Genomic DNA, 10,867 nt, shown 5'->3' on the forward strand with positions numbered 1-10,867 from the left:
CACACTAACCCCACCCACACTAAAACACATACTTTCCATTTGCAAGATTCAACCCCCCCACGTAACTGTATTATGACACTAGAGACAGACACATTAGCAGAGTGTGCTATTTGCATTAGTGGGAGAAATCCTTTCTAATGATGTACTTAGAGGGAGCTGACATCATCTGTGTTTAGGAAGAGGGATGTGCGCCCTGTAGTGTGTTCTCCCAGTTGGCAAAAGACACTTTTCCCTCACAGCATTATGCACACACACAAACCCCACTCATACTAACACACATACATTCCCTTTGCAGGATTCTAACCCCTACCGAACTATGTTATGATACTGGATAAAGACGCATTAGCAGAGCGCGCTATACGAATTACTGGACAACTTTAATTCAGGTAATATAGTTATAGAGTGCTGACATCATCAGTGTTTCAAAAGGGGAATCTGCATCCTGTAGTGTACTGTCACAGTTGCTAATAGGGGCATTTCCCACACAAACACATCGATGTGTTTGAGGTTTGCATATGTGGGGGATCCAGTACTCCAGTATGATTAGTATATGGTTCGATTGCAACAATGAGGGATATACTTCAAGTGGTGAGCATTTTGTACTCATGGTTGTGATGATCAGGTCTAGTATATTTGCCCCTCTTGTGGGAATGTTGACTACCTGTTCCATAGTTAAAGAGTTTCTGAACTATGGGAACCCTAGAGCTTGGGTATTGTGGCTTGAGTAATGTTCAGAGTCTATGTTTGGGTAGTTGACATCACCCAGTGTGATGGTGTTTGCAGAAAAATCTATACTCTCCTGTGTCATCATGAAGGCTGTGTGGGATTCCTGAGTTTGAGAGGGTGCTGTAACAGCTCCTCTGTGTCTCTTTCCATGTGGTCCAGGGAGGTACGTCTCAGGTTGTTCACACCAGCATGGACAATGACTGCCTCATACTTGTACTTGCTGTGGAGTGCCCTGAGTGCTTGTGTTATGTGGCACATTCTATCACCCGACAGGTAGCTAAATGTGACCCTCACCTTGCTCAGTCTGGAGGGCGGGACGTCAGTCAACAGCTCATGTCAAGCATGTTCACACTCCTCATAAATGATGTGGAAACCTTCAAAGCCCCCAGGTCTGTTGAAAATATGGACCAGACTGCAGATACCTGTATAAAAGCATTCTATGGACACATTCAGGAATGCATGGATCATGCAATCCCAAATGAATGCAAGACCCAGTCCTCCAAAGGCAGACGTCCTGTGTGCTGGACACCAGCCATAAACAAACTATGCAATAGAAGGATTAAGCTACTACATGATACAACAAACTCCCAAAATGTGAAGGCATCACTGATGAGTATTAGAAGACAACTACAGGCACTCATAAGATTGTCTAAGGCCATCTTTGAGAGAAGATTCCACAAGACACTGAGGATAATCACAAGGCTTTCTGTAGTTATGTTAGGAACCTGGGTGGTAATACCCAGATATGCTCAGAGGTAGTCCAAGATGTCACACGAAATACCAAACACACAGACATTGCCATCATCCTAGTGGACAGGTTCACTGCTACCTTCCCCCCCCTTCCACACCAAAAGGGCAAATATTTCTCCCAGCTGAGTGCTGCCCGCTTGACATCTCAGATGCTCAGGTAAGAGCTGCCCTCTCCAAAGCAATAAACACTGCATCAATGGGACCAGACAGTGTCCCAGGCTGTGTCCTACATGAACCCCAAGAAGAGCTACACCCAGACATAACACTACTGTTCAATCCCAGCCTTACTACACGATATGTGGCCAAAGAGTGGCATACAGCAACAGTGGTCCCTCTACATTCAGGTGGTGCCTTAATGGATCCTGGACACTATTCGCCCCATACGTCTGAATAGCTTGGTCTGCAAAGCTATGGCTAGGATCATCATGAACCTCATAAATATAGATATTGGGGACCTACAGATATGTCACCATACACAGTTTGGCTTTGTTAATGGCAGATCCTGCCTCTCAAACCTGTTTGATTTCTTTGAAACAGTCAGCAAGGCCACTGTCAAGGGGAAGGTGGTCTACACAGCCTACCTGAACCTTGCATAAGCCTTTGATACAATACCCCACTTGTGCATTCTAGGGAAGCTCACCAGTGTACATATTAACCCCTATGTCACTACAGATATTGCACAGTGGCTCAAGGGCAGAACACACATGGTTAGAATTGCTGGAGCCATGTCAGCCTCAAAACCAGTTACAAGTGGTGTCCTACAAGGCTCAGCCCTGGGATCTGTCATGTTCAGTATATATTTATCAGAGGTACAGGCCAACATGGAAGTACTGTGGCTGAGCAAGTCACAGATGACTGCAAACTGGACGCCATAATCAACTCTCCAGCTAACACACGCATCCTCCAAAAGGGCCTCTTGGAAACACACGACTTGTGCCACAGCCATGGCCTCAAGCTGAATGCCAAAAAGTGTATAGTCATCCTCTTTGTCAAAAACAAAGTGACCACAAAGTACCACATATGTGTTAATCCATTAAGTGCAGACGAAGGAATTATGGACCTTGGGGTACACAGGTTGATAGCATTCTCTCATTTGACAACAACATGGCCAAAGTGGTTAGGAAAACATTTTATATGGGCCACATCATCATGAAGGGATTCACATGTAGATCAGGGGAGGACATTGTGCCTCTGTACTCATCCCTCATCATGGCCCTAATTGACTACAATGCTCCTGTCGGCATGCACCTTACCAGGCACCTGCAGCAACTGGAAAGACCACATACGTACCTCAACAAGAGCATCAAAGGGCTCAAAAAGATGCCACATACTGACTGGTTAAAGAAACAGCAGCTCTACTCAGTGGCATACTGCGTCTTCATAGGCAATCTGTGCCTGACATATAAAGCCATGTCAAACCCTGGCTTAATGGCCATGCTGCATTTAAGAATATCCAGATCCCATCAGGCTACACGCTGGAAAGACTTGAACCTCAGGAGTGATATACATAGGACATGCTGGAGGGACACATTCATAACTCAGAGGCTCCCTTCATTCTGGAATATTATCCCAATAGAGGATAGGCAGAGTCACTCAGTGACTATCTTCTAGAGGGATATTAATGACTGGATGTGACATTGTAGGTTTACCCTGGGTATCACTTATGTGTCACTGTTAGACAGAGGCACAGTATACTAACCTTGGAAAAGGGCATAGCAAGATAGATTTACAATGCATGGTGAAAGCCACACACATTCTGGCTAGGTGTATAAATGCCCTAGGGCAGATATCCTTGTATGAACCTATGGACCTATGTATCTTGTTCACCATTAGCCCTATGTGCTGTTAATCACCAATGCAATCTCAATACTATGGTAGCATGTGCAAAGGTCAGTTGTCAGTCACCTCTATGGTACAGTTGTGGAATATGTGAGTCATGTAGTAATGTCACAGCTGCCACATGTACACAGTGAACCCTATCCCCTACCCATGGATGTACAACACATGTATGAGATGGAAACACATGGCCAAACTGTGGACTAAGCACTCTGAACCCAGCACTGGCATAACCTGTCAGGTGGCATGAAATACTACAGTGACTGCAATACCAGTCTGATGTGGACCTACACTGAAAGCAATACAAACACGGAAACACACAGGGCCATTCGTGGAGCCTAAGGATAGCATCCTGCCTGAGTGGCAGACACCTCTGCAGCTGGCACACAGGCATACGTTAGGCCTGAACACAGCACGCATAACACATAGCACACAAATCCTGTGTGCCAAACAAGCACAGTCTGTACTACAACACTACTGCTGCAGTTGTGTTAGGTACTTTTATTACTTTTATTAATTTCATTAATTATGTGCATTCTGACCCTCTAAAATGAATTTTATTGTGTATACAAGTTATATATATGCTCACATATTTTAGCTTTTACTCATACAGACATTATTCATTTATATATTTATAAATTTTTGTGAATAGGTTACACAAGCATGTGCCTATGTATATGCACTTGTAAAACCTAACACTAGTATATTAGTTATATACTTTTAAATATATATTTTTACTTTCTAATTTCATGACAACTGATTATAATGCACAAATGGTATACACACATTTTTTTTACTATTTGTGTTGGCTTGACTCATGGTAAAACTGCATATTTTATTGTACATTTCATTGTGTTATACCTTTAACTATCACACCCTACACCAAAGGATTCAATTAGTGAAAACAGAAAATGATTGGTGCTTTTGATTTGAAACTTAATTAATGATGGTATAAAAGTTTTTCAGTTGTTGGGCATGCTCTGTTCTTGAAAAAGTCTCCTACACAGGAGACAAAAACACTTGGGTTTGACTCAGTTGGTTTAATATTATTCATTTATTTCATTTTTTCCCTCTGTGTGTTGTTAATAAATTGCTTTGTTACATATTATATGCCTAGTGGATCGATTTTTCACCACTGAAGCCATTCTGGTTCATCATCTATGGAATGTCTGATTTTCCTTTAGATTTGCTATTTATTAAGTTTGGCAAACCGAGATTTATCTGTCTATCATACTTACCAAGACAAATATTTATGAAAACATGAAAAGCATAAATGCATTCCTGGACAATAGATGCAAAATGTGGTACGTAAGCCAACTCACGCCTAAGTCAGGAATTCTGATATGCAAAGCTGACATTGGTGGTGTCATAAAGATGGCACACAGGCAAAAACAAAACTTTTAGTCTGCAGAAAGACTTAGTATCAACCACCAGATAACTTAACTTTAATATGTTACCAGAAGACCCCCAGCAAACATTCTGTCTGTAGCTTTACTTCATGGTCAATAGATGTTCAAAAATTTATATCTCATTAAAGCCATACAAAGTGGTGATGGACGACCCATTTTGCACCCCTTGTCATAAGACTAATACATTTCAATGACTTCTTAGTTGACAGTACTACACATTTATTCTCCATAATGACAGATGACCACATGGGTAGCCCAAAAGTGTCCCCACTGTATATTCATGTGTAAATTGTTTAAGACAATGTATCAGTATTATCCACTGCTCAAATCAAATTGAAGACCTGGAAATGGTGTCCAGTAGATATGAGTGCCCTCACTGCAGAGATTTACATTTGATGGGAGATAATAAATAATAAACCAAAATAAATAAATAACTAATATAAACAAACCAAAAAGGATGTTTTATTTGCATGTGTTATTAACCACAGTGTGTCTCCCATTATCATTAAAATGACAGTTCAATCTCCAAATCTAAAGCAGACTGTACAATGTCAGAACAAGAAAGAACAAAATAGCCAAAAAAGAAGGAAAATTAAATTATGTCTTATTTAGTTCCTTTGGTTTAGTAAATTTGAAGAATTACAAAGTTACAGTGAATGTGGGGATGCATTTACATCTCTAAGTGGAAATGCTATTCTTAAAAAACTTCAGACAGATGTCTCTAGATAACAGAACATGGATTTATTTGCATATACTTGCATACTACAAATAAATAAAGAAATACAGTGATATAACTCTTGTTCTCAGCAGTACAATGGAATAGTGGCATAATGTGTATTCATTTAGTCATCATCATCATCATAATCAACCTGCATTCTGCTATTTATTTACATGGAATGGGGTGTAGCATCAACTGTCACCACCTCTCTTGATTCAGTGCCACTCTTCCACCTACTTTGACAGTCATAGTTGACCTTTGCAAGTCTCATCTCATGCAATCCTGCCATCTCTTGACAGGAAGTCCTTGTTTTCTCTTGCCTTCATTAGGTTTCTCACAAGTATTGCTTACCAAATCTTGCTCTGCTTTCTTTTATGTGTGACAAACCCACCATTTCCATTATCTTTGACCAATTAGAGATATGTTGGCATCTACTGTGATGTCCTTATTTCCTCATCTGTTCCAAAGTGTGTTCCCTCCCACCCATTTCCAGCACCTCATCTCTGTCACCTAACCTGTTCCACTATTTCCCTTCCATCTCAGTTTTCAGCTTCTTCTTTTCCCTGCATTTGCTGCTATGCAATCTGCCTTGTCTGTAGTTAGTTTCATCCTGTGTGCCTTCATTTTTCCATTTCACTCCCTTTTATTTGCTGAGGTTTTTATTGACAGACTGTCTGTAATGCCACATTGTCAGCATATGACAGTTTTGTTGATCCTTCCCCTTCAAACTGCTTGCTAGTGTACTCCATCACAAATATAAACCTGTAAAAATATACGGACAAGGGCATTTCTCCCCAGATTTCTGGCAGATGATGGAAGTCATTAAGCAATTGCATTCCTTCATGCTTTCAAGACCAGTAATTAGATCACCCTAAAGATAATACAGAAAGTTTCCAAGTACAGATGTTGTGTCTCTTGTTGCATTGAAAACTGAAAGATACCATCTTTCATGGCCTAGCCATAAAGTAATATAATTTCAGTTACTTTTCTGAAGTTTGCTGGACTGAAGTTGACCTCCTGTATTCCAGTTTCCACTGTTAAAATATATACATTTAAACAGTTACAATAGTGCATGTACATTTCTGTTCTCTTGCAGTAGGGCACACTATGGTTATATTATAAACAGCACTTTGCAAATACCTTTTCAATAAACACGTCTATACAAGCAGTTTGATATACACATGACATACAGTTCTAATACATTTGTAACACAAGTATCTTATATAAATCATTTTGGTATTCACCAATGACATATAGTTACTTACAAAATTCCAACTAGCTGGGCTGGCAGTATCCCCTTTCATTATACCTTGTCCTTTGCCATTGCAATTGCTTTCTTAGCATCTTTGTTAGCCAACATGCATTCCTTCTTGGTCTGGTTCATATTTTGTATCTCCCACTGCTCCAGGTGCTTTTTCTCTTTTAATAACCTATATGACCAATTTTGGTCTTTCAGAAATGACTTTGTAAAGCTACATGACTTATGTACCTCATATATATTGTAAAAACAAAAAAAATATTCCTGTATGTTTGAAACATGCATCTTGATCTTTATATTGTATTCTGTTATTAGAATTTGCTATAATATTTTTGTTAAGCTCATTTACATATTGTTAGTAATGTACTACTTAAACTAAGTTTACTGCTTGTACCTTAATAATGTTTTTTTTGTTGTGAGGCTTTTTTCCCCAGGTCTATGCTGAAAACGTTTATTTTTTCAAACCAGTCGGACACTACCTGGTTAACAAATGTAAATAAATAAATAACTTTTGGTAGCATGCATTCATTTAGGTCTCTACATAATGTTCTTAGAATCACAACCACTGTTAGTCTAACCATTTAGCAATTCTTTTTCAGTAGATGTTTCAGAAAACAAGAAAAGTCTGAAACTGTTTTTTTTTAATGACTAATGATTTACAGACATTTTGTCATAATTGTATACATCAAGCAACTTTCTAGCAGGTGTAATATGTACACAAACCTCCCTGTAGAGCGACTCAGCTGAAAAAATGGTTCTTCTCCCCATGTTACCTTAGGCCTCTCCTCCTGCGGGAGTAAGATCAATCAATCTCAAGTCATCTGTGTCACATTCAGAGTTCCACATTTCTATGTGATTGAGCTGTGTGTGTATGTGTCTGTGTAAACATACATATATACATACACACACACACACACACACACACATATATATATATATATATATATATTTATATATGATATATATATGTATATATATATATTTATATATATATATATATATATATATATATATATATATATTTATATATGATATATATGTATATATATATATATATATATATATATATATATATATATATATATATATATATATATATATATATACACGATATATAGGCATACTGCCTCATGTTTACTGACAATCCTCTTCTCCAACACATAATTCTTCTACTTGCGAGAAATGTATCTACATCAGTAATCTGGAATCCATGCTCTCTCACTCCACAGTCAGTACTCCTGACAAAGAGGAGATTACCAGCACAAACACCACACCACTCACATGACATAGCCAAGCACAACACATGCCCACCGATGCAGAGATCCTCCTAAAAACTTACCTAAATAGCAGAGACCTCCAAAACACACTCACAGACATTCCACATACAACACCAAACATATCACACACAGCAGTCAACACACCAGTGTCTCACAAACACAGCCAATAAGGCAAGCTAATAAACCAAGTCAGCCCACAAGGCATAAAAATAAACCAACAATTGTAGTCATTGGTGACTCAGTTGTGAGACACACTGATGTTCCCCTCACCAGGTTCGGCAAGGAGAAGGTCATGGTCAGTTGTCTTTCTGGTGCCAGAATCCACCACATCACTCATGCAATTAAGTCTTTCCACAACAAGTGCAAGTATGACTCTGTTATTGTCTATGTTGGTGTGAATGACTTGAGACGTACCTCCCAGGACTATATGAAGAGAGACCTGATTGAGCTATCAGTGCATCTGTCCAAGGCTGGTATAACCCTAGCCCCAAGCAGCATCCTACCTTCACCAAGAAGGATACCATGATACCAACAAAAAATAACTTACTTCATCAATTGGCTTAGTTTCTGTTGTCATTCCAAGGGGATCCATATCTGTCTGCCTGGGATGACATGGTTGACAGGCCTTGATTCTTTGCCAGAAATGACCTCCACCTGTCTCCCCTGAGATTCCAGACCTGGCCAAGACTTTTGTAGTCCACATTGTGCCTTTTTTAGGCAATGTCCCAAAGACAAATCTTCCAACATAAAAGATGTATCAAAAAGCAAATTGAAGGTGATGCTGCTTAACACTAGGAGCCTTATCCTGAAAATGCACTCACTAGAGGTTCTCCTCACACTGGAAGATGCCGATATCTGTGCAGTCATAGAAACTTGATTCAGGGCTGCAGACAGCACCCCTGCCTTACCAGGCTATAACTCATTCCACACATTCTGACCCCAAAATGAGGTTGGGAAGACTAAGGGTGGTGGATTCTCTATCTGCATTAAGGACATGAGCACCTCCAGACTTGCTTTCCAACATGCTGCACTGGAACTACTCCAGGTGCAACTGACACTTGGCAAGACACCCATTCCAAGTTATAGCCAGCTATATACCCCCCCCCCTGTCCATGACTCAGGACACCCATTCCTCCTATCTGGATCTACTTGACTCCACCAAAGTACCACCTAACACCCTGACTTCAACTACCCCACCAGAGACTGGGTGAACTATTCCTGCACTAATGCACTCACCTAGCGATTCCTTGACTTCATTAATTCTAACACACTAGACCAGGGGAGATAACATTCTGGACTTGGTTTGCACCAACATGTGCGACTGCTGCACCACTTCCATAGTATGTTCTTCCCTGGTGAGATCAGATCATCAGTCTGTCTCATTCAAAGTTTCTATCCCATCCAACCGCCCCCCCCCAGCCATAATCATGCTAAAAAACTTCTCAAAAGCAGACTACAACCTCCTAAGGCAGGGCATCAGTAGTTTCACACCCTCCTCAGATGATGCAGCCAACTATGCTGAATAGTACGCCAAAGCAGCATACAAGTACCTGTACAACTGCTTGGACTCAGCCACACCCAACAGAGCTAAAACATGCTCCTCAAGGAGATGCAAACCTGTCTGGTGGACATCCTCTATCAATAAGCTTTAAAACAAAAGGAAGAAACTGTTGTTGAAGGGTAAAAGGAACAAATTCCAAATTGGAAAAACTCCCTCTTTAGCCTCAACAAACAAATTAGATCACTAACCGCCAAAGCCAATTACAAATTGAAACTAGCCTCTGAAACAAAGGAAATCCAAAAAACCTTCTCCAGTTATGTCAGGAGCCTCCATGGTAAAGTCCAGGTTTGTTCCAAATTAGTACTTAATTTTATCACTTACACTGATCCTGTTGACTTAGCCATCCTGCTAGCAGATAGGTTCAAGCAAAAACTTCATCCCCCTGCCCCCCCAAAGGGTCATTCAATATCCCTGATAATTGTCCTACACCTCATATCGCCATAGATCCAAGTGTTAAATGCCCTATACAAGGCAAAGAACACAGCTTCCATGGGATCTGGCAGTATCCCAGGCTGTATTCTATACCATCTCCAGCAAGAACTAGCTTCAACATTGAGCACCCTAGTCAATCACAGCCAAAGTAGAGGCTTCATTCCAACAAAGTGAGAACTGCCACTGTCATCCCTTTGCACAAAAGTGATGCCATTACTGATCCTGGAAACTATCACCCCATTAGCTTAACAAGTCTCATCTGTAAAGCCATATAAACAAGGACATAGGTAATCTCCAAGCACTTGACCCCACCCAGTTCAGATTCGTCAAGAGCAGATCTTGCCTGTTGAACCTGGTTGACTTCTTTGAGACTGTCACAAAGGCAATGGATGAGGGAAAGTCAGTACATGCAGCTTACCTTGACTTGGCCAAGACCTTTGACACAATCCCCCACTCAGGTATCATCAAAAATCTGAAACAACTTGGCATAAATCCCTATCTCATCAGGTGGTTGGCCATTTGGCTCACTGACAGGACCCACAAGGTCAAAATAGGTGCCTCCACTTCCGATAGCAGACCTGTTTCTAGTGGTGTTCCCCAGTGATCTGTCCTGTGACCCCTACTGTTTGGCATCTACTTTTCAGAGATCCAGGCAAAGACAAAGGCTTGTGGCTGACAAGTTAGCAGATGACTGTAATTTGGGTGCTGTCATTGACTCCCCAGATGATGTTAACATACTGCAAGAGGGTCTCACAGCAACAAATGACTGGTTCCAATGTCATGGCCTCATGTTAAACAAAAAAAATGTATCATCATACCATTCAGCATAAACATGGCCCCTAATGATTACCACATCAATGGCAACCCCCTAAGGACACAACCTGTGGTGAGAGACTTGGG

This window comes from Protopterus annectens, chromosome 2.part1, assembly GCF_019279795.1.
Source record: "Protopterus annectens isolate FY-2018-M chromosome 2.part1, PAN1.0, whole genome shotgun sequence".
In the NCBI taxonomy this organism is placed as follows: domain Eukaryota; kingdom Metazoa; phylum Chordata; order Ceratodontiformes; family Protopteridae; genus Protopterus; species Protopterus annectens.